The following is a 22160-nucleotide window of genomic DNA, read 5'->3' as shown; positions in this document are numbered from 1 at the left end:
CCAAGTTTAAGCAAAGCTGGTGCCTTTAATCCCTGAGCTATATTCTGTATTGAGCACTCAGTAAGGGATAAATGAGCACTGAAACTTGATGGCATAGAGGTAATTGAAAGATAGTGGATAATTCCAAATACTGAAAAATAAAAAAAAAAATTCTATTTGTTTTGTGGAGTGTAGTTGGAGAAACACTTAGTGACACATGCAAACTTCTACTCAGACATTCTCTCATTCCCCCTCACTGGGCCCCACCCTGCAGTCAGGACTTTGGAAAGGGGGAGACGATGGGTATATACATTCACAAAGCACAACATTGAAAGTCATATATGTCCTACTCTCTGGACATATGTGCTTGAATTTGGATGGAAATATGCACCAAGGACTGAGGTACATTTATCTCAGTGGTCTATAAACATAAGCATATTTGATAGACTCCTGTGTATGATGTGTGTGTGTGTGTGTGTGTGTGTGTGTGTGTGTGTGTGTGTATGTGTGTGCGTGTATACAAATCAGAAAGGAGTTCAATGAATTATCAGGAACTGGCTGCCTTCCACTCTCAGCCATAGTTGGTGTGTTTGTACCAAACCCTGATATTTATTTTTTGTTGCCTCTCAAGGGAACATCAATGACTTTTATTTCTGGGAAGTTTATGGCTAAGATGCTGGGCTACTTGGAGGAGTCCCTATAAATCTGCTACAAGCAGAAGAGGTTTGCATAGAAAGAGAAACAATGACCACAATGCAATCCCTTCCTGTTTCTTACTTTCTAGCCTAATATACAGCCTCCCTTGTATGTACACCACACACCTAACCACCTCTCCTCTCCTAGAACACCCTCATGGAAGGTACTAAGAGAAGCCATTTAATTTGCTTCTAAGTGGAACTCTCTGTTTGAGCCATCCCAGAAAGAGGAGAATGGAAAATTACGTTAATTAAGGAATCAAGAGTTGAGATTGTGAAAAACTGGTCATTTGTGCAACTAATTTTATAAAAAAGCAATGAGGTTTAACAGAAGCAAGGTTGGTAATAGGAGCTGAATGTCTGTGTTTACATCTTTAGAAAACCTGAAGCAAAGTTCCTGGAAATAGGAGGTGGGATGACCTGTGGTTTGAAAGCAGACATAGTCATGATAGGGATAAAAAAAGGGGCATGGGTATAAGTTATGTTGTGGGTGATTAGGAGCAGACTGCAGATCTATATGGGGTGAATAAGGTAGGTCTTGCTATTAACGTGCTATTACACCAAATGTGGGGAAGGGAGCAACTACTGGGTTATCTGGGGTAAAGGTGGTGCAGTTATAGGGGACAGCAAGTACAAAGACCCTGAGGTAGAGTCTTGCCTGGTATTTTAGGAAGTCAGAATGGTTAGGAGACCAGTGGCTAGAGAATGATGAGGGGGAAGACAGAGAAACAGAGGCTGAGAGGTAGCTGGGTCAGTGACCAATACTGTAGGACTTTGTAGGCCATTGTAAATGCGAACTTTGGCTTCTACTCTGAATCAAAAGGAAACCAGTGGATTTCCACCAGCAGTGCAAAAGAGATCCAGCAATTGCACTACTAGGTATTTATCCAAGGGATACAGGTATGCTGTTTCAAAGGGACATATGCACCCCAATGTTTATAGCAGCACTATCAACAATAGCCAAAGTATGGAAAGAACCCAAATGTCCATTGATGTATGAATGGATAAAGAAGATGTGGTATATATATGTACAATGGAGTATTACTTGGCAATCAAAAATAATGAAATCTTGCCACTTGCAACTATGTGGATGAAACTAGAGGGTATTAAGCTAAGCAAAATTAGACAGAGAAAGACAAATATCATATGACTTCACTCATATGAGGACTTTATGACACAGAACAGTTGAACATAAGGTAAGGGAAGGAAAAATAATATAAAAACAGGGAGGGGGAAAAAACATAAGAACTCTTAAATATGGAGAACAAACAGAGGGTTGCTGGAGGGGTTGTGGGAGGGGGAAAGGGTTAAATGGGTAAGGGGCATTAAGGAATCTACTTCTGAAATCACTGTTGCACTGTATGCTAACTAGAATGTAAGTTAAAAAATATTAATTAATTTAAAAAAGGAAACCAGTGGAAGGTTTTGAGCAGAGGAATGACATGACATTTTTAACATATATGTGTGTAGCCTTGACAAATATGCAGCATATTTTGGCTGTTTTAAAAATGTACATAAATAGCATTGTGTTATACCCCTCATCTTGCTTTTGTTTTTCCTCCCTAATATTGTTTGTGAGATCTACCCAAGTTGCTTTCTATAAATCTGCTGTATTATTTCTGGCTGCTGTGTAATATTTCAGTGTGTACATACAACACATTTTACTTATATATGCCTCTAGTAACAGACACTGGCCTAGCTTCCAACTTCCTCCCACCACAAACAGTCCTGTAATGAACATACTCATATGGGCCTCCTTATGGACTAAGGAGAGAGTTTCCTTGGGGTGTTTACCTCAGAGAGGGATTGTGGGCTGAGAGGGTGTGTGCATTCTTAATTCCACTAAGACTGTGCTTCAGGATGGTGGTCCCAGTTACACTTCCACCAGAAGTGCATGATAGTTTGTTTGTATCTTATCAAATTCTTATGTTAATCCAGTAAGGGAAGTCAGGTAAGGTTCCTTGTAGATGAGGAAACTGAGGCTTAGAGAGATTAAGCAAATAACCCTGTTTATATAGTGAAGTGAAAGAGCCAGGGATGTGGGTGCCTGATAGGGCACAGCACTACCAGGCACAGAAGGACACATACACAATGGCTCATGACATCCTTCTCACCTCCCCTTCTCCAATCCCTGTGGTCCTGCCTTCATCACTTCCAAAATCCTGCTAGGATTTGGGGTGGTGGGGTGGGTATGCTTACTGGGACCTTGGAGCAAATGACCAGACAATTGCTCCTTTTGCCTTGGAAGGGCCTGTGAGTGTGTGTGTGTGTGTGTGTGTGTGTGTGTGTGTGTGTGTGTTGTCCCTGCTTCAATCCTTCCCCAATCCCACCACCCTGTCCACCCACCCCTGCCCTCTTTGAGGCTGACTCTTACTCCCTCACTGAGCACTGCCTCTAACCCTGGGTTCCTCTATTTGCCTCAATCCCACATCTGTTCCACAGGGTATCTACCTCCTTCCTGCTTTTTGTCCTTTTGCCTGGACTTTATCTTTCCTCCCCATGTAACCGCTATTGCTCCCTCCCTGATGCCTTGGACCTATAGCCCTGTTCCTCAGCATCATAGCATTTCTGCTCTGTCTACACAGGCCTCCCACTGCATTTCTTCCTTCTGCCCTCCCTTGCTCTGTCCCAGGCAGCTGCCACCTCCCATTTCCTGTCTAGGCCTTCTGTCTGTTTCTGCCTGGGTTATTTTTCAGACTGACCCTTCTGTAGGTGGGTTTTGGGTGTGGTTGCTGAGCTTCCAACCCCCTTCCATGGGGGCCTATCTGGCCCCTCCAGAGTTCCAGTTTGGCCTGTTTCCTTCTCCCCCTTCCTGTTGTGAAGCTGCAGCCATTGCCTCTGGCTCCCAGTCTCTGCCAGGACTCTCCTGGTTGTGTGGGGCAGTGGTGAAGCAGGAGGTCTTGGGCTGAGCTGGAATCCCAGCCCTGTTCCTTTCCATGTAGCCTCTTCACCTGGACTCACTCACGTGTAAACGGTAAGAAATAATTGCAGGGGCTGCAGGGAATAATTCATGGGACTGTAGTAAGAATTAGCACTGTGGTAAGGGCACATAGTACGCTGTCAATGCATAATAGCTTTTATTTGCCCTTCCTCAATCTGCTTCCCTGTCTCCTTAGGCTGGAGTCCAGAAAAATGCTTAGAAAAGAGAAGAACCAAAGTAATAGATAGTATAAGCCAAAACCAATTGAATATCAGGAATTTCATATGATTCAGCCTAATAAGTGCTCTAAGCTCTGAACACAGGAAATGCTTGTGAGTGTGGACAAGGAGGGAGGATGAGAATGGGACTGAAACACAGAACACAGGAAACAATGTGAATTGTACCCTGAATAGAGCAAACTCAAACCTAGGAGAATGGAGGTTGCCCGAATTCCAGCCTGCATTCATCGTGCGGTGGCAGGACTGGCTGCCCTCTGTCCCTGCAGTCATGGGCCTGTGTCTTCTGGGGCTGCAGAGGGTCTGGGAGTCCAGCTCCTGAAACACTCTCACCTCCATATAGGACTTGGACTCCTAGAGTTTCACGTACACATTCTCTTCTCCCATCTGTGGATGTCAGGTGTGTATGCGCATGTGTGTGTGTGCATGTACACACACACAGGTGCCCTGGGATCTCTAAAGGAAAGCACTGCCCCACTAGAGATGGATTCCCTCCAGTTGTCTGCTTCCCTGACACTACACCTCTCAGGCCAGTGTAGGCTCAGATGATGACCCTGCTTGGGTTTCTTAGTTCCCTCTTTCTCCAAGGGAGCAGAATCAGTGAGTCACACACTCTACCCTCTATGTGTGCTGGGCACACAGGGGAGACCCAGAGGAAGGAGCAGGGGCCCTGTCCTGCAAGAGCTCCTGGCAGCTGGTGAGATGAGGCTGAGACCTAACACAGGGAGGTACAGCATTCTGGGTGCTTTCTTTCAAATTTTTGTGAGATGAGTTGGTCAAGGGCAACTGGACAGGCTCCATGACTTAGATGATGGATGATGCAAAGGAGGGAAGATGGAGGAAAGCCCAGAAGTCTAGAAGGTGCCCTAGGAGATAAGTAGAACGATACTCATTTAGTTAGCAAGGAGCAGGAAAATGGAGAGGAGAGAGTCAGATAAGTCAGAGCTCTCAGTAAGTGCATAATGTTGGAGTAGGAAATCTGATTGCCTACTGAGGCAGAATTGTGTAGGTGTGCATGTGTGCATGTTGGGAAATGTGTGTTAGGGAGGCAGAAGTATGGAGGAAGCTGTGACTGCCCGAGAGAGGGTCAGGGAACTTGGGCTGAAATGACCTGGAGAGCTACCTCTCCAAGGGTGGGATGTGATGGCGTGGCAGTGGTGCTGGACATTTGGGGGCAGCAATGCAAAATGTGCCATGGTTGAAGCTCCACAGTGACCCTGGCCTGGGTGGACAAGAAGGCTGACTCTGTGCCCTGAGGTGACTTCATATGCTGTGAGGATGACTGAGCCTGGACTGCATAGGCTAGTGATCCATGGCTGGTGGGGAGACAGCTGCCAGGGCCTAGACAGGTGGGGAAGAGGCCCGTGGGGTCAGGAGACCAAAAGAGGGAGAGGGAGACAGGGATAGGTGTGGGGAAGGTAATGGGAAGACTGAAGGCTTTGGCAACGTTAACTTGACTATCCCCTTCACCCACCATTTCCATGGCTTGAATTCTATGTTTTAAAGCTCACAGATCTTCGATCAATGATCTGGTTTAGACTTTCATCTTCAGAGGGTAAGGTGTGACTTCCCCACTTCCCAGATAAGGCCTAAACTTGACAATGCTCTCCTGGTCAGAACATGCTGAGAAGGGCCGCAGGAGGCAGGTCTTTTGCCCTCTGGGGAGTAACTTCTCCCTCACACAACAGGCCCCAAGCCTGGCTGCTTCCCAGGGCAGAACCTGCAGGAGGGGGCACCACAGTGCAGTCATTTGATTCTTTGCTCCTCCCTTACCAGCTCTGTGACTTGAGGCAAGTTACTTAACCTCTCTGTGTCTTAGTTTCATCATCTATAAAATAGTAGCACTGATACCTGCTCTGTAGCTTGTTATAGAGGATGAATTTTTTTGCATAAATGAAATTTATTCAAAAGAACTGTGTACAGTTGTAATGATTTCTAGGATCGGATTCAGTGTGCTTCATAAAAGATGTGTGTCCATGGGGGAGAGATGGATAAAGGGTAGGAGTTGGAGAAGAAATGTAAGTATGCAGTTCATGATTTAATTACATGGAAGCCCTGAACATCCCGAACTTTATCAAACTTCTTTATCAAGCTAAGCATCCATGTGAGTGGGATGGACCTGCTGGGTTTTCTCCCTGGTCAACTCTGCAGGACTTTTCTAGAAGGTTCCCTCTCTACCTTCCCTCCTGCTGCTTAGGAGACTCATTGGGCTTTAGCTATAACCAGACTTCTGGTCTATGGGGACTTTCAAATGTGGCTGGCGGGGAACAAGACTGAGAGAACAACTCCCCTTTAGATTGCTTGAGTTAAGGTTCTTAGGGTCTCCCCTGGCCCTGAGAGGAGCTGGGGGAGCTAGTCTTTGCAGAGCCCCAGGAAAGTCTGGGAAAAATACTGTCTTCACATACTTAGCTGGTTGCTTCTTTACTGTTCCCTGAAAACCTAGATTCAAGCATGTACACTGGCCTCAGTGTCTCTATTTCTTTAAAAAAATTTTTTTAATGTTTATTTATTTTGGAAAGAGACAGACACAGAGTATGAACAGGGGAGGGGAAGAGAGAAAGGGAGACAGAATCCAGAGCAGCCTCAAGGCTCTGAGCAAGCTGTCAGCACAGAGCCTGACTCGGGGCTCAAACTCACAAACTGCAAGATCATGACCTGAGCCGAAGTTGGATGCTTAACCAACTGAGCCACCCAGGTGCCCCTCAGTGTCTCTATTTCTGCCTTGTTTCTTCTTTTGGGAATTTCATATGTATATTTGTGGAGGCCCTATAGTGAAGAGCTGCTTGGAGGCTTCATTGTGACTGAAAAGAAGGTGTCTGCATGCTTGATCCCAAATTAATGGACAGTCACTAGTATGTTATTTTGCTTATTCTTTGCATGTTGCTTGTTTAGCTCTCAATGCAGACATAGTCCCTGTCCTTACCCTCTCCTCCCTCTTCTCCATGTGATCCCTAACCAGTCGGTCCCCAGCACTTTCCCCAGAGCTTATCAGCTTCCCTTGCCCACCAGCCTCTGTTTCTGCTTCTCCTTGGCCTCAAATCCCCTTTCCTCTGGTTATGATTGGCTGCATTAACTCTGAAATATGTAGGCCTGAGCTCAGGTGTCTTTTGAATGCAGGATTTTGGGAGAAAGGGGAAGAGAGGCAGTATTCATATCCATGTAGGGTCTCTGGGATCTGGGGTTTGCACTAAGAAAGAGCATGGGGCAGCTATGGCAATAGCTTCATGGAAAGAAGATGTACTTTCTGGGCACATCCACCACCTGGTAGCACCTGAGAGGAGACTGGGCTCAGCAGGGACCAGGTGAGATGGAAGAAGATCCTAAATGTATATCCTTCTCCCTGACCTGGAACCCTCTCCTGCTCCACACTTACCTCCTTCTCTCTCTCTTCCTCCCCCCTCCCCCCCCCCCCCCCCCCCCGCTCCCCTGTCTTTACCTCCTTCACCTTCATCTCTGTCAAGCAGATCTGTCTGTCTGTGGGTCTGTTTGTCTCTCTGACTGCAAGTACTTTGTTGTCTCTGATTTTCTGGCCCTGAGTCCACCCTCAGCTCTTCCTTCTGGCTGTCTCCCTCCCTACTTTCCTCCCTCAGTCTCTGAGGGTCTCTTTTCCCATCACATCTTTGTGAGTTTCATCCTGTGTGCCTTTTAATTTCTCCTCACACATCTCCTCCCATATGTCTCCTTTTGCTGCCTCTCCATCCCTGTTCCTTCTCTTGTCCTCCCTTCCATCTCTCTTCCTTGCTTCTCTTATCTCTGTCTCTTCCAGTCTCTTCCCCTGCCTCTGACTCCGCCTCTGCCTCCTCACCTCTTCCCTTCTCCCACCCCTCAAGTTTCAGACACTTCATGTGAAATCACCTGGATGGGCTCCACCTTCCAGGTCTCCACACTCTGTCCCCTCCTCCAGGAGAGATGTATGTCCCCTAACTCTGTATCCTCTGATTCCCCTAACCCTCACAGTCTTGGTCACTTATTTTCCTTTCTTCTTCTTTTTTTTTTTAACTTAAAATGTTGTAATAGGCTCTGTACAAAAGGAGGGAGTGAAAGGTGGGGAATATGCAGGGTACACAATAACACAATGACATGGCAGGGCCACAGCTTCTGTCCTGTGGGAGGGGTATGAGAAGAAAGGGCCATGGCTGGAGCTGGGGAGCATGAGGGATGGGGAGTCTGTAGTTGTATCCCTCTACTTCCAGGAAGCATCTATAGTTCCTGGGTCTTTCCCAGTTTACTCTGTAGCCTACAATTCTGTATCTTGTCCTGCCTCTGGCCCTAGTGCTCCTTCTTTTGCTCCCTCTGACTTTATTTACCCTGATAGTTATTCTAGTATAATGATGTTTAGGTCCTGACCCAAACAACCCCATCTTATGAAGGTACTACCTTTGCATTCCCTGCTTTTGCCCCTTTTCCAGTCTCACATTTTCCTGTCTCTGGGACAGAACCTTGATTCTCCTCCTTCCTCTCTTCCCTCCCCCTGAAAAATATAAGTACTAACTCCCCAGGAAGAGGCAGCACACAGTAGTGGGAGTAGAAGGGGAAGAGTAGGGACCATCAAGGAGAAGGTCACACATCCCTCAAAGGGCAGAGCAGGGGGAAGGTATGGGGAGGAGGGGAGTGAGGACAGTGGTCACTCCTGTCCTCCACCACCCCTGCCTACTGTCCTGGGGACTTCAACACAACTGAGGGGGCAGGTGTGTGTGGGGTCAGGTATGATAGGGAGGAGAGAGGAGCAGGAGAGACAAAAACCTAGGAAAATTCCCCTAAGGAAGATCTCTTTCTCCTTTCCTTCTGGAGTCTCTTTGGTTGGTGGAGGAAGAGGAGGCTGTGGGAAGAGAGAGGGGAGGAGGAGATGATTCCAAGGGACTTTCCTTCACTTTCCTATCCCTGCCTCCAAATGGTAGCTCACCAGGGCTGGGAAGGAAGTTCTGAGAGCAAGGGCGTCCTCTTGGCCTGAGAGGGAGCCCCCAGCTGGGGAGAGGTGTGCCACCACCATCCTCACTGCTGCCCTAGGACAGACCTCACCAGTACCGTGGTTGCATACCTCACAGACATGGTGAGAGTCCTGGCAGTGCACCTTGGGCCGAAATAGAAGCTGAGCTCAACATCTTACCACGCACGACATGGCACCTTCTTCTCCAGTGGCACTGTGTGCGTCCGCAGTGGATCCTTTGGGCAAAAGCTGCCTCACGTGGGCCACATGTGAAGGGTTGTCTGTGGAAGGCACTTGTGGGACATGACTGTTGAGATGATCCTGAGGAAGAAGCTTTCCCACAGTGGAAGAAGCTCTCCCTCCACAAGCTACAGGGCTTGTGCATTCTGCCGTCCTGTCCTGTAGCTTGTGTGCACATGGTAGCTCCTGTGGTCCTTGCACTTGCAGCGCTGTTGGCACTTGGACATGGGTAAGCCTCCTCGTCTGAAGCCACAGCTAGTCTATGCTCAGGTGGGAGACGTCGCAGGGGTCTTGCAAAGAAAATCACAGGCGTGCTTCTCCTGGATGCACTTTCCAGAGGCAGTCCTGGTCACCCTTGGCTCCTGTGGCTCCTGAGGCTCCTGTGGCTTCTCTGCCTCCAGCCTCCACATCTCCCCCTCCCCCACCAGCTCTGCTCAGCTAGGGATGCTCAGGAGGCTAGGGGACCATGGTGGGTGATAGGGTTTTGGAATATTGGGAGTCTGGAGATCACGGCCAAGAAAGATTTTTGAGACATCTTTGGTGCAAAAGAGGTGATATTATTAAAGCACAGGGACAGGACCCTAGGACAGAAAGAGCTGCCCTGGAAACATGAGGAGAGACTGATTATATACTTGGGAGTTGGGGGAAGTAAAGTCAAGGAAGTTTCCAAAGGAAATTTGATATGCTAAAGAAGACTCACAGGATACTGGAGGCCTAGCTATTGTCAAGCTAAAGTTCCTTTTCCCTTAGCAAAGCATTAACATTAAGACAGTAGGGAGTTCCTGGAGAAATGTTACACTCTGTCTGCCTCAAGTATTTGCCAACGGGCTGCAGGTTATAAGGAAATTTAATTTTATCAGTCATTTTCTTCTGCCTTTGTTTTCCATATCAGTGGGTATCTCCATAGTACCTGAGGTGACCTGGCCTGTCTTGACTCCCATGTGGATGATCTTGTGCCTTGAGGTTGTACCCCTCCAGAACTCCTTGGCACAAGGGCACACATGTAGGGCCCCTTGCTCTTTGTCTCTTCCCAGGCAGGTGTGACCCGGGCTACAGCAATCATCCAGGTAGGGGCTATGAAAGCAGTGGTTTGGCTGTGGCAATGGTGGCGGCAGAGACAAGACTGTGGCCTGGGTAGTGGGTAGAGATCCTGGTTGGGGCGGCGGGGTTGGAGCCTCTGTGTCCAATATGGAAATGGTGGTTAAACTAGGGCTCAGCAGCAAGGGTAGTAGTGGTGGGGGCAGAATCTTGGGCAACAGCAGGAAGCCAGAGCACGTCCACTTGGAGGGGTTTGGCCTGTGGGCTGTGGCCTGGCTGCAGCCCTTGTTGTGCCCTGGAATGGACTCTGGTAGCAGCTCTGAGAGGCAAAGAAGGGCGACTAGAGCTCAGTCCTAAGTTGCAGGGTATTCTGGGCAAGACCCTTTAGTGGGTGGAAGGAGATCATGAGGCCGCCCACCAGGGAAGTCCAGGCCCTACCAGGGAAGCAGGGGTGAGCAGCATGCTAGGGAATACAGGGAACATGGCCTCAGCCACTGAGGGGCTCCATGGGGCTCAGTGGGTTCCAGGGGTGCAAGCCCTACAGGGTCTAGGCCCTGGATGCCAACCCTGGCTTGTCAAGCTGGGTCAAAGCATGGCCTTAAGTCCCCCAGGCTGTTTCAGGATCCCTGCTGGCCTATGGGAGGTAGGAAAGGAGGACACCTGGGCCAGGTTTTTCATTACCTGAGCTGGTATTTCCCCAGCCCCCCACCCTCTATCTAGCAGGTAGTGAATAGCACAGGGAGAAAGGGGAAGGATTGTTCCTGGGACCCGATACAAGGATAGACGGACTCTCCCCCGCACCTGCCTTTCTTTCCCTCAAGCAGATGAACATCTGGGAAAAATCTCAGCTTGAGGCAAGGGAAGAGAGCCTAGGACTGTTGGAACAGATGCATATGAAACCCCCAGATGTCCCTACCCTACAGTTCTGTCCTGACAGCCATCTTTCCAATTCCTGCCTGCCTCCTTTGCCTATAGGAATTTTGGCTCTGTAGTCCTTTCTGGGCCACTCATCCACCACCCAGCATAGCACCTGGAGCAAAAGAGGTGCTCAATTAGTGCCCTTGGTCCATGCCTACTGGAGAAGTGTTAGGGCAAGGTCAATGTGATTTTTAGGTTTTCCTTCTTTAGAGGTTCTTCCTGACATCTGGAGCAATTCTTTCTGCTCAGAGTTCAGTGTTCTGTGTGAGTATAGTTAGTATAGACTCTCCCTATTAAGTATCTGCCACTACCCTTCTCTTCCCTCCCTCCACCTCCACCCCAGTCTTTAAGGAACCTAATGTAGGGTCTACAGGAATCTCAGCACTATCAAGAGATGGCAGTGATGCCCCTTTTCCTTGACACTGATGGTTTCTTGGGCCCATGAATTGTCCTCAGTCTCTGAGTGGGCCCCACCTTCTGCATATCTGAGAGGTCTTGCTTCTCTTTGAAGGTTAACATTCTGGGAAGGAGGAGGTACCTTCCTTTGGTCACTGTTCCAGGGTCTTGGAAGCTTTATGTGTTGAATGTCTAGAGAATAAAACTCTCTAGGCAGGGACTATATCTTTTTTTTTACTTCCTCAGCACAATGCTCAATGGGTATTCAGTTAGAATATGCAATGGACATTGAGTGACTATCAGGAAATACCTTGTGGTGAAGCTTTAGTGAGTTCCCTTTTAGTTTTATTTCTGTAGTGAAGGGAAACAGGAATGAGGGGGCGGTGATGGATGATGCTGGTAGAGGAAACTAAAAGGAGATTCTGGAAGAGGTTGTGGGCAGGAGGTGCTTCTATCCTTGATGAAAGGGCAGCTGAGTGGGCTATTTAACTGGATCTGGGACTGGCCTCCAAATCACTACAGGCTGGGCTCCACCTGGCTCCCCATGCTCTTCTCCTGAAAACCAGGACCTCCTCCATACTTAAGACCCTGGAAAGCTTGTTTACCTCTAAGTTCACATCTTGCTGCCACAAAGCCTTCAACAAAATTCCATTTAAGCATTCAGTCCACCTCCTCACCCAGACAGGGCCCTACTAGTCTTCCATTGCCCAGCTCCAGCTTTCCTCCAGGATTCTGCCTAATCCACTTCCTTCACCCTTTCCCACTCTTCCCATAAGCCCTGCTTCCAGACACCTCAGCCTCATGATGGCCCCACCTCCTAAGGGTCCTGCCTCCTAGGGCCCCTTCTTTAAAAAAAAAGTTTTTTTAATGTTTATTTATTTTTTAGAGACAGAGCATAGGCGGGGGAGGAACAGAGAGAGAGGAAGACACAGAATCCAAAGCAGGCTGCAGGCTCTGAGCTGTCAGCACAGAGCCTGACGTGGGGCTTGAACCCATGAACCATGAGATCATGACCTGAGCTGAAGTTGGACACTTAACTGACTGAGCCACCCAAGTGCCCTTCCCAGGGCCCCTTCTAAGCTCCACTCCAAGTCCTGACTGCTTGGCCAAGCTCCTTCCCTCTCCTGGGTTTGACTTGTACTTCCTTTTCAGGTCTTTCTCCTCTGAGATGGGAAAAGCCCATGGATAAGTGATTTCTCCTGTTTATAGAGTTGGTCAGAAAACAGAGACAGAGTTAGAGACGATGAAGGCTGGGCTTGGAGTGCTTCTGGCTTTCAAGCCATGTGAGGTTTGAGCAGAAGGTATTTCATGGTGCCAGAGGTCTGTGGATTGGGGCGGGTAGGCCAGAGGCCTTGTGAGTTTCAGAAGGGCAGAGAGGTTTGCTGGGTCAGAATGGTTTGGAGGCCTACACTCTGTTCTCCAGACCAGAAAGGTTCTCTGCTCTGCTAAGGAAAATATGAATTAGGGGAGGTTATTCCTTGGCACTTCTCCCCCAGAGTCCTTCCCAACTCTTTGCCCTGCCCTCCTCCCTGGCCTTCTTTTCTGCCCTGGTGCAAAATTTGCTTTTTAAATCTGTCTTTCCCACAGGCCCCAGCACATCATATGCTTAGACCTATTCTTTGAATGAAGAATCTTCCACCTGGCTCTGCTGCCTCCTTCATGTTTTGCCACACTTTCTCATTAGAGATTCTGAAAGACTCTGTATCATATCTTCTTAGGGAGGACATTGGTTTGTGTGGACTTTGCAGAACAGCAGGTCCAGTTTGATAAATTCTAGTGGTCCACTATAACCATGATGATTTGATGGGCTTCTTCCTCCATGCTCAAAGACCTAGATATCTATATTTATAGCTGCTGAGGGTATCTCCCTGCTTTCCTTTTCTAATTTTAAAAAGCTGGGGCGCCTGGGTGGCGCAGTCGGTTAAGCGTCCGACTTCAGCCAGGTCACGATCTCGCGGTCTGTGAGTTCGAGCCCCGCGTCAGGCTCTGGGCTGATGGCTCGGAGCCTGGAGCCTGTTTCCGATTCTGTGTCTCCCTCTCTCTCTGCCCCTCCCCCGTTCATGCTCTGTCTCTCTCTGTCCCAAAAATAAATAAAAAACGTTGAAAAAAAAATTAAAAAAAAAAAAAAAAAAAAAAAAAAGCTGTGGTGGGGATTGATTACAGACCAGGAAAAGCTGTAGGAGGAAAGATTACCAAGTTCTCCTGGGGTGTAGCTACCCAGTGGTCTTTAAAACACTTAAGGAAATTTTTGTCTGAGGTCCCAAGTATATTTTAAATCAGCCAGTGCTAAATAAACCTTGAAACTTGATGGCTTTGTTCATTCTCTTGGAATCTATCAGTTTTATGTACATGATAGGCATATTCATTGACCAAAAAAGGCTTGGAGGAGAAGCTTGAAATAGGACTGGCTTCCTGGGTCTTCAAGAGGCAGTTTGCTGTTATGGCAAAACTCTTCAACTTATTTTATTAAAACTCTTTGCCACTCTTTAATTTCGAAGGCCCTTGGAGTTTAAATTGTCCTTCCCACTCCCCCACTCCCTACAACCATCTACACAGTGGGCAGTGCCACAACACCAGAAGCCCAGACAACACTTATCCATGCAAGACACCTACTTTATTGATTGTGTGTGGCAAATGTGTATTTCTACATTATCTTTCTTGTTCCCTCAAGCAGTTCTGGGGCAACGTCTCTCCATTTCCAGTTGATAGGTATTATGTGCTTCCAGAAGACAGATTCATTTTAACTTTAGTTTAAGCAAAATCTTGTGGAAAGGGCAATTTCTTTCACCAAGTATATTCCAAATTGATAAATATGATTTTTGGATTATATTCTTTTGTTTTATCTTCATCCCTTTTTTCTTTTATTGTCACAGAAAGGACAAAGCAGAGTGGGAATAAGAAAGAACTAGGGAAGAGGGACAAAGAGTGTCCTTGAATGTGATGTCAGAGGTTCTTTGTTGTGATATGCTGCCTGCTCTGGGGTGAGGCAGATAGGTCTTGGTGAAGTCATATCAATCAATATTTGGGTAAGAACTCAGGACTTTGAGTCCTGACACAACTTTCATATGGCTTTGTTGATCTGGTGTCTTTCCTACCACAAAACAAAACAAAACAAAACAAAACAAATGAACTTTCCAAGGGAGATGGTGAGGATGTGGAAGAGATACCTGACTCTGAGAGGAACCAAACACTGGTGAGAGAGGACAGAGAAAATAATCACATGGGAAGACAGAAGGACATATTTAAAGATATGAAGTAAGATAAGCAGATAGTTGGCCCTTCCCAAGCCACCTTGTGTGCGGTGTATTATTGAGGCTGTATATTGGGAGGAAGTACATGGAAAAAGAAGCCATGGATTCTGACCAGTCACAATTGCTTGTCTAAAAATGGAAACAGGTGGGGTTGCCTGGGTGGCTCAGTGGTTAAGTGCCCAACTTTTGATTTCAGCTCAGGTCATGATCTGACAGTATGTGGGTTTGAACCCCTCATTGGACTCTGTGCTGACAGCAGAGTCTGCTTGGCATTGTGTCTCTTCTGTCTGCCTCTCCCCTGCTGGCTCTCTCTATTACTCTCTCAAAATAAATAAATAAACATTAAATAAAATAAAAATGGAGACAGGATACAGTGTTCGGTGGGACCACCGGATGGATTTCTAGATTCTGCTGAGAAGGAAAGGAAGGATTTGGAGGAAAAAACCAAAGCCGTTTAGCAAGGCTTCTTGAAAATGAGTTTGGATCAGTGCTCATTGTAGAACAAAGCCCATCCTACATTATAATCATAGTATGGAAACTAAGGTGGACTGCACTTGATCTTAGCCAAAAGGCCGAGAACAGATAAACTAAGGTGGACTGGCAGATGGGTTTCCTTCTGCTGCTTTCTTCTGATGACTTTTATTAGGTGTTCTATGTTGACATGGTTGGGGGTTGAGAAATGGGGAATAGAGATTCACACAGGGAAGTAGAGAAAAAGTTGATTTTCACTGTTGAAATCAGTGTATCACATCACTTTCTTATCTCTTATTGGCACACCCTTCCAGGCTTTTCCCAGCTCTGTTTCCAATTCCCGTTTGGAAAATCTAATTCTGATTCTTCCTGGTGTTCATCTATTTTCTGAAGACCTCTAGAAAAAGAATATGAGGCTTTTCTGATTTCTCAAGTTAATCATCTTGTTTTGATGTGATAGAAATGTTTAGAATTTCCAAAACTGGATTCTGACTGAAACTAAGCTTGTGTCATATCATGAATGAGGAATGTAGCATTTAGTTCTGTCTTCTTTGCAGTTATCCCAGAGGGACTAAGAAAGGCCACCTTGTTCAAAACCATCCTAGAATCATTCTAGATAATATGGAGTCTACAGCCTCAGGAGAAGCTCTGGCTATTGGATTGTTTACCCACATAATGGCGCAATGATACTTGTGTGGTGTGTGCACATAGCAGGCATCCAATAGGTTTTTTTTGGAAGGAAGCAAAAATATTTTGTTCTACATATACATAGATTCTGCTCTACATTTGTGTGGATGGATTTTGTCTACATATAGTTGATCTAGCTTGTGTTAGCCTGTATATGAATGTGTTTCATTAATGTGGAATTCAGCCTTTTCCAGGCTGAGATGGGATGTGAGAGGTGCAGTGCTGGGGGTTGTTGGTTAGGTAGGTGAGTTGGATGATGTGGCTGTGTTTCCTCTTGGCCTAATGAGCAGACAGTTTGGGACCTGCCATGCCTTCAAGTTCAAGTCTTGGTTGCACCTAGAAATATTTACTTGCAGAATTCGAGTTTCTAGCCTCACTGAGAGAACATGAAGCAGGTTTTACCCTGAATAGTTTTTTTGTTTGTTTGTTTGTTTTTATTTTTAGAAAGGGAAACAAAGGCTTCTTCCAGGTCACATGTAAATAGAATACAGTACAAAGTAAGACCACAGGTAGGAGGATGCCTGGTAAATGATCCATTTGGTGAGGTTGTTCTCAGAAGACTCCTGGGAGATAAGTTTGGATATTTGTTTTCTAGTATGAGCTGAATTTGGTTACTTCAGATTTCTTTCCAACCATCAGGGAAACTATCTGACCTTTCTTCTCTTTCCCCAGGGGAGAAGTCACACATTTATTACTACTGCAATGGTTTCTCTCTTCTTTCCTATCCTTTTTTTTTTTTAATGTTTGTTTGCTTGTTTGTTTATTTAAATACAATTTATTGTCAACTTAGTTAACATACAGTATATACAGTGTGCTTTTGGTTTTGGGGGTAGATTCCCATGATTCATCGCTTACATACAACGCCCAGTGCTCATCCCAACAAGTGCCCCCCTCAATGCCCATCACCCATTTTCCTCTCTCTCCTGCCACCCACCCCCTCCCATCAACCCTCAGTTTGTTCTCTGTATTTAGAGTCTCTTATGATTTGCCTCCCTCCCTCTCTGTGGGTAATTATTTTTTTCCCCTGCCCTTCCCCCATGATCTTCTGTTAAGTTTCTTAAGTTCCACATATGAGTGAAAACATATGATATCTTTCTCTGACCGACTTATTTCAATTAGCATAATATCCTCCAGTTCCATCCACATGGCCACCAATGGCAGGATTTCATTGTTTCTCACTGCCAAGTAGTATTCAATAGTGTATATAAACCAAATCTTCTTTATCCATTCATCAGTTGATGGACATTTAGGCTCCTCCCATTTGGCTATTGTTGAAAGTGCTGGTGTAAACATTGGGGTACATGTGCCCCTATGAATAAGCACTCCTGTATCTTTGGATAAATTCCTAGTAGTGCTACTGCTGGGTCATAGGGTAGTTCTATTTTTAATTTTTTGAGGAACTTCTACACTGCTTTCCAGAGTGGGTGCACCAGTTTGCATTCCCACCAACAGTGAGAGAGGGTTCCCATTTCTCCAAATCCTCGCCAGCATCTGTTGTTTCCTGAGTTGTTAATTTTAGCCTCTCTGACTGGTGTGAGGTGGTATCTCATTGTGGTTTTCATTTGTTTTTCCCTGATGATGAGTAGTGCTGAGTATCTTTTCATGTGTCTGTTGGCCATCTGGATGTCTTCTTTGGAAAAGTATCTATTCATGTCTTCTACCAATTTCTTCACTGAATTATTTGTTTTTTGGGTGTTGAGTTTGGTAATTCTTTATAGATTTTGGGTATTAACCCTTTATCTGATATGTCACTTGAGAATATCTTTTCCCATCTCGTTGTTTGCCTTTTAGTTTTATTGATTGTTTTCTTTGCTGTGCAGAAGCTTTTTATCTTGATGAGGTCCCAATAGTTCATTTTTGTTTTAGTTTCCCTTGCCTTTGGAGATGTGCCAAGCAAGAATTTGCTGTGGCTGAGGTCAAAGAGGTTGTTGCCTGTTTTCTCCTCCAGGATTTTGATGGTTTCCTGTCTCACATTTAGGTCTTTCATCCATTTTGAATTTATTTTTGTGTATAGTGTAAGAAAGTAGTCCAGTTACATTCTTCTGCATGCTGCTGTCCAGTCTCTCAGCACCATTTGCTAAAGAGGCTGTCTTTTTTTCCATTGGATACTCTTTCCTGCTTTGTCAAAGATTAGTTGGCCATACATTTTTGGGTCCAATTCTGGGTTCTCTATTCTATTCCATTGGTCTGTGTGTCTGTTTTTGTGCCAATAACATACTGTCTTGATGATTACAGCTTTGTAGTAGAGGCTAAAGTCTGGGATTGTGATGCCTCCCCCTTTGGTTTTCTTTTACAACATTATTTGGCTATTCAGGGTCTTTTGTGGTTGCATACAAATTTTAGGATTGTTTGTTTTAGCTTTGAGAAGAATGCTGGTGCAATTTTGATTGGAATTGCGTTGAATGTGTAGATTGCTTAGTAGTATTGACATTTTAACAATATTTATTCTTCCAATCCATGAGCATGGAATGTTTTTTCATTTTTGTTTCTTCAATTTCCTTCATAAGTTTTCTATAGTTTTCAGCATACATATCTTTTGCATCTTTGGTTAGGTTTATTAGGCATTTTATGGTTCTTGGTGCAATTGCAAATGGGATTGATTTCTTGATTTCTCTTTCTGTTGCTTCATAATTGGTGTATAGAAATGCAACCAATTTCCATACATTGATTGTGTATCCTGCAACTTTGTTGAATTCATGTATCAGTTCTAGCAGCTTTTTGATGGAGTCTTTCAAGTTTTCCATGTTTTTCTTTCCTTTCCTGCACATACCAAGACTGAGAATTTATTATCATTATTATTATTATTATTATTATTGTTATTATTTAGTATCTAGATCTGTACTAATATCTGTAGCAAATTATTACCTGGATTTCTCTAGTTGGGCAAACTGGATTTACTTGTTCAAGGTGTGGTGGAGTTTGTTTTGTATTTTTGGTGCGGGGTGGGGTGGTGGTGGCATGGAAGGACAGTTTAAAAGAGGCTCTATTTAAAGACTAAGGTCCAAGCTGAAGATGTAGATTGAGCTGATATTTTCCTGGGAAACAGTTATACACAATGCCAAGAAGGGGTAACCCCCTCCCCATGCAATCTTCTTAGGCTGACCCATGGTGCACAGAAGATACTCACTAGTCTTGCCAACACTGGAAAATGAGGTCCTTACTACTTTCCTCTTTCATCAAGTAGGAGGCCATTTGGGATTTTGACATGCCCTTGCTGTAATCATGGGTTCGAGCCCCACATTGGGCTCTGTGCTGACAGCTCAGAGCCTGGAGCCTGCTTCAGATTCTGTGTCTCCCTCTCTCTCTGTTCCTCCTCTGCTCTCACTCTCTCTTTCAAAAATAAATAAAGATTAAAAAAAATTAAAAAAAAAAGAAAATATGCACAGTATGATCTCGATCTTTTTGTACTTACTTAGGGCTGATTTGTTTCCCAGTATGTGGTCTATTATGGAGAATGTTCCATGTGGACTGGAGAAGAATGCTGCTTTAATATGAAATGTTCTGAATATATTGGTTAAGTTCATTTGGTCCAGTGTGTCATTCAAAGCCATTGTTTCCTTGTTGACATTTTGATTAGATGATCTGTCCATTACTGTGAGTGGGGTGTTGAAGTCTCCTACTATTATGGTATTACTATCGATGAGTTTCTATATGTTTGTGATTGATCTATATATTTGGGTGCTTTCACATTTGGCACATAAATGTTTATCATTGTTAGGTGTTCTTGGTGGATCGACGCCTTGATTATGATATAATGCCCTTCTGCATCTCTTGATACAGACTTTATTTTAAATTCTAGATTGTCTGATATAAGTATGGCTACTCAGGCTTTCTTTTGTTGACCATTAGCATGATTGATGGTTCTCCATCCCCTTATTTTCAATCTGAAGGTGTCTTTAGGTCTAAAGTGGGTCTCTTGTAAACAGCATATAGATGGATCTTGCTTTCTCATCCATTCTGTTACCCTATGTCTTTTGATCGGAGCATTGAGTCCATTGATGTATAGAGTGAGTACTGAATGATATGAATTTATTGCCATTATCATGCTTGTAGAGTTTGAGTGGCTGACCAGAGAACACCACCAGACACTCAAACTCTACAAGCTTGAGTGTAAGGGGGACTCTCTGAGGGGAGAATAGATGAGGAAAAAAAGACATATTTTTCTCATCTTTTCTCCCCTCAGAGAGTCCCCCTTAAAATTTCTTGCAGGACTGGTTTAGTGGTCACAAACTCTTTTAATTTGTATTTGTCCGGGAAAATTTTTATCTCTTCTTCTATTTTGAATGACAGCCTTGCTGGATAAAGAATTATCGGCTGCATATTTTTCTGATTCAGCACATTGAATATATCCTGCCACTCCTTTCTGGCCTGCCAAGTTTCTGTGGATAGGTCTGCTGAAAACCTGATCTGCCTTCCCTTGTAGGTTAGGGACTTTTTTCCCTTGCTGCTTTCATGATTTTCTCCTTGCCTGAGTATTTTGTGAATTTGACTATGATAGGCCTTGTTGATGGTCGGTTTTTGTTGAGTCTAACAGGGGTCCTCTGTGCTTTCTGGATTTTGATGTCTGTGCCTTTCCCCAGGTTAGGAAAGTTTTCTGCTATGATTTGGTCCCATAACCCTTCTGCCCCTATTTCTGTCTCTTCCTCTTCTGGGACCCCTATGATTCTGATGTTGTTCCTTTTCAATGAGTCACTGATTTCTTTAATTCTTAAATCATGCTCTTTTGCCTTAATCTCCCTCTTTTTTTCTGCTTCATTATTCTCTATAAGTTTGTCCTCTATATCACTGATTCTCTGTTCTGCCTCATCCAATCTTGCCATCACTGGATCCATCCATGATTGTAGCTCAGTTATAGCATTTTAAATTTCATTCTGGCTATTCTTTACTTCTTTTATCTCTGCAGAAAGGAATTCTAATCTATTTTCGACCCCAGCTAGTATTCTTATTATCGTGATTCTAAATTCTGGTTCAGACATCTTGCTTGTATCCTTGTTGGTTAAATCCCTGACTCATTTCTTCTTGCTCTCACTTTTGGGGTGAATTCCTTCATTTTGTCATTTTGAGGGGAGAAAAGGAATTAATGAGGTGGAAAAACTGTAATCAAAAAAATTAAAATTAAAAAATATTAATATTAAAAATTAAAGACACACACACACACACACACACACACACACACAAATCGAATAGATGATGCTAGATCCTAAGTTTGTTTTGGCCTGGGAGTTGAAAGTGGTTTGACAGATTAGAGAAAAAAGTGGGAAGGAAGAAAAAAAAAGGAAATCGTTTGAGAATTGAAAAAATGAATACACTGAAGTCGACTAAAAGGAGATGATGGGGGTAAAGTAGAATTTGAAAAAATATACACAAAAGTAAAGAATATAGTAGGAAAAAATTAAATAAAAATATTTTAATAAAAATTAAAAATAAATATAAATTTTTTTGTTTTTCTGTATTCAAGCAAAAAGAAAAGAAACGACAGAGAAAAAAGATAAAAAAGAAAGAAAAAAGAAAACAAAGGAAATCATTTGAAAATTTGAAAAAGTGAATACACTGTAGGAGACTAAAATAGAATGAAGGAAGTAGACATTGAAAAAATTTACATAAACACAAAAATATAGCGAAAAAATTAAATAAAAAATATTTTTAATAGAAATTGAAAGTAAAAATGAAGTTTTTCTCTTTCTGCATTATAGAAAAAGAAAAGAAATGAAAAAGAGGAAAAAAGAAAAAGAAAAAAATAAAAAGGAAATTGTTTGAAAATTTGAAAAGGTGAGTACACTGAAGTAGACTAAAATAAAATGATGGAAGTAAAATAGAATTTGAAAAAAAATTACACAAAATTAAAAGTATAGTAATAAAAATTAAAGAAAAATATTTTTAATAAAAATTGAAAATAAAAATGAATTTTTTCTTTTCCTGTATTCAAGAAAAAGAAGTGTAAAAGAGAAAAAGAAAAAAAAAGAAAGAAAGAAAATTGAATAGATGAACCTGCTAACAGATTGAAGTAGGATTGAAATTACTTTGTTTTCCCTAGAAATCAGTCTATGTAGTGCTTTATAGTCCATAAGCTAAGCTGGCAGTGAGACTTGTGTTCTTGAAGAGGGAGGTTGGCCCAGTTGGGCGGGGCTCAGTGTAACAGCTCCGCTCTCCACTAGATGGCGCTGCTAGCCTACTGGGGTGGATAGTTGCAGTGCTCCTAGGTGCGTAGGTGCATGCGTGGGAGTGGTCAAAATGGCGCCACTCAGCTACTGAGTCTGTTCTCCTGGATCAGCAATCGGGTATCCGTCCTTTATCTTCAGCTTTCATCCACTCCCTGCTTTTATACTCTACGTGACCAGGCCCCAGGCAGTACCTCTCTCCCAAGTTTTGTCTCAGATGTGGCTGTTTTCCCTGGCCCCTTAC

The 22160-nt window shown here is 44.2% G+C and overlaps 3 pseudogenes across 3 annotated transcripts in view; 2 read left to right on the top strand and 1 right to left on the bottom strand.

The window, feature by feature from the left end:
- The first annotated feature begins 3558 nt into the window (after positions 1-3558).
- LOC132677836 (cationic amino acid transporter 3 pseudogene) overlaps positions 3559-22160 on the top strand; it is a 125199-nt pseudogene continuing 106597 nt past the window's right edge. Inside the window, exon 1 of one of the 2 annotated variants that reach the window (XR_013556814.2) lies at positions 3559-3648. The product of XR_013556814.2 is annotated as a cationic amino acid transporter 3 pseudogene, transcript variant X2 (transcript). Of the gene's footprint in view, positions 3649-8744; positions 9227-22160 lie in introns of those variants that run through there. The other variant, XR_013556826.2, reaches the window with a different exon arrangement.
- LOC132677337 (cationic amino acid transporter 3 pseudogene) overlaps positions 3592-22160 on the top strand; it is a 184994-nt pseudogene continuing 166425 nt past the window's right edge. The window contains exon 1 of the transcript XR_013556836.2: positions 3592-3648. The product of XR_013556836.2 is annotated as a cationic amino acid transporter 3 pseudogene, transcript variant X5 (transcript). The remainder of the gene's footprint in view (positions 3649-22160) is intronic.
- On the bottom strand, positions 8730-11472 carry LOC132695383 (myc-associated zinc finger protein pseudogene; annotated as a pseudogene).

Source organism: Panthera onca, chromosome B4 (assembly GCF_046562875.1).
Source record: "Panthera onca isolate mPanOnc1 chromosome B4, mPanOnc1 haplotype 2, whole genome shotgun sequence".
Taxonomy (NCBI): Eukaryota; Metazoa; Chordata; class Mammalia; order Carnivora; family Felidae; genus Panthera; species Panthera onca.
Note: the sequence above shows the minus strand (reverse complement) of the source record. Positions and strands in the feature narration are given on the sequence as shown.